Here is a 2,472-nt window from a genome sequence, read left to right as displayed (position 1 = left end):
CAGAGATGACCCATAGCCAGGTTAGGGCCCACAAGCCAGCATCTGTTCCAAGGAGTCTGTGCCTCTTCTTGCCATTTGTCTGAAGTGTTGAAACCATAACTCTTGGATACAGCTGCCACCCCACTTCACAGGGCAGCTGCAGGAAGTAAGGAAGTAGTGTTAAGTCGCTCTGCATATGCTGTGCTCTCACCCAGTCAGCAGGTATTCTCCCCCTTCATGCAGGAAGGTCTGGAATTAGGTAGTTACAAAGCCCTGTGTCACCACCTTCTAACTACATCCAATCTTTCCCAGCTAGGCTAGAAGACGGTAATCACAGGAGAGGCAAGGCAATTAAAAAAACAGAAATAAAAACTCAGGAGAGGCCTCTCTTTCTGCTCTTCTGAAGACTTCTTTCCTGCACAGGGAGGTTCTGCAGGTATAGACAACACCCTGCTTCAACATATCTACCCCCCTTTGAAGAAGCTGTCACCCACAAAGGAGGCAGGGCAGGAAAGGGTTCGATGTTCAGTTTCCTTTAATGACGCCCATTCTCCCTGAAGGGCAGGTGCGGGCAGCTAGGCGATGGCAAGAGATGTTCACTTGAAGATCTTGCCCTGTTTGAAGGCTTTGCCCACATGCAGGAAGGCCCCATCCCAGGAAGAGTATTCTTGAACTGGTCTGAGTCTCCTCGCTGCTGGGATCCAGTTTCCAGCATGTGTATGACTCATAGTACCCCTGCCAATCTGGACTCAGCGGAAAGGCAAGCTCCTGGCCTCGGAAGACCCAGACTCCAGAAATGGAGCTGCTATTGTTGGTTCCAAAGAGAATGACACTGACAGATGCATTCTTCCCCAGTTTGTCCAATCGCTGGAACATTCCAGTGATGAGGTTGCAGCTCATGAAGGTCTGGGTGAGCTCTTCAGGGAAGCTGTACTAGGAGTACCACAGGGACCAGCCATCTTTATCAAAGTGCTCCCCAAAGTACGGCAGCGCCACGGAGAGTGTGTCCTCGTTGGAGTGCTTGCGCTTAAATTCATCCAACACAAAGGTGCTCTTGGGCAGGGGAGCAAAGGGGTCCTTGGCCTTCGGCTCAGCAGCCGCTGCCTGCGCACGTTCATCCAGCTCCTCCTTGGGCAGGGGCAGCTGTCTTCTTCTTTCCGCTCGGCCTGGGGCTTCTGTTTCTCTTCTCGAGAAGCTTTCTCTTTCCGTGGGGTGTCCTTCTTAGGCTAGCTCTCTGCAAACGTTTTAGCATCAAATTGGGCCATTTTCTTAAAATTTCACCTCCCCCAAGACAGCCCGGAACTGGGGCTGCTTAATGCAACCCCAGAACCTGTTTATAAAGCCACAACAGGGTGCAGACAACTGTGATGTCAGCCAGCATCACACGTTCGGCCACCGGAAAAGTCCTTGTCTTCAAGGGAGCATCCAGCAGCCCCAGAATTCACCTCACCTCCTCCTTTGCAATCTCCGTGGCCTGCTTGTTGTGGTGCATGATGCCCAAGGAGGGGAACACCCAGGTACTGGTTGGGGGAACTATGTCGCTATCAGCAAAGCTCACCCACTGCACCACCTGGGCTGCTGCTTCAGGAGTACTTCCCCACAGCTCCTCGTTGCTCACATAGTAGGCGATGGCATTGCTCTCGAACACAGAATCCATCATCAACCTCAAAGGCTGGAACCTTGCCAGCAGGAAATTTACGGAGAAATTCGCGGGTACCATTGGTTTGGCCAAAATGGAAGTGGGGTGGTGCGGAGAGCACGCGCACCTGAGCCCTGCTGTAGTGAGTGGCAATGAGGGCCTTGAAGGCCCTGCAGTTTTCAGGATGTGTGTACAGGGTCCCAGCTGCCATGGTGATTCTGCAGAGAAAGGGTGACCTATTTATCTTTAAAACATGCTACTTTACAAAATATTCAATTAAGTTATTAAATTAAGAGTTATAAAAGAGACTTTGCCCTATCATATATTCACATATGTAAGAAAACTACAGGCATATGAGTGAAATGATAGAAATTTCTAAATTACATCTATGCTTACACAATCTCACGTAAAATAAGAATGCTATTCCAATTAGTGATAAGATCATATATTACACACACACAAAATTGTTAGGGTAAACTTCAGTCATCTTGGAAAAATGGTATTTAGATTCTCTGTTTTACAACTTGCATCTAAGTAAATTGCAAAAGTATTAAATGTAGAGCTATACAAAACAAAATTATAAACGTAATTGGAGAATATAAAGAATATTTTTGTTATTTTGGGTGGTAGAAGGCCTTTACAAGCATGAAGACAAAATCAGAAATCATTAAAAAAATTATAGAATCAATTACTTATAATGTACAATTAAAATTCAAATGGCAACCTGAGAATAACTTGAAGCATATATAATATACAAACTATATCTAACATATGGATACCTTCCTTCATATTTAAAATAAATACTACAAAATAAAAGGAATCTGTGAAAAGCATAAATAAACAATTCATAAAGA

General features: G+C 45.8%; 1 pseudogene across 1 annotated transcript; it reads right to left on the bottom strand.

The window, feature by feature from the left end:
- Window positions 1–434: 434 nt before the first annotated feature.
- On the bottom strand, window positions 435–1,844 carry LOC309835556 (elongation factor 1-gamma-like; annotated as a pseudogene). The gene has a single exon. The product of its transcript is annotated as an elongation factor 1-gamma-like (transcript).
- Between the last annotated feature and the right edge of the window lie 628 nt (window positions 1,845–2,472).

The sequence above is a fragment of the Grampus griseus genome, assembly GCF_964374135.1.
Source record: "Grampus griseus genome assembly, chromosome: 17".
Classification (NCBI taxonomy): domain Eukaryota; kingdom Metazoa; phylum Chordata; class Mammalia; order Artiodactyla; family Delphinidae; genus Grampus; species Grampus griseus.
This window is presented reverse-complemented; position numbering and strand designations above follow the sequence as displayed.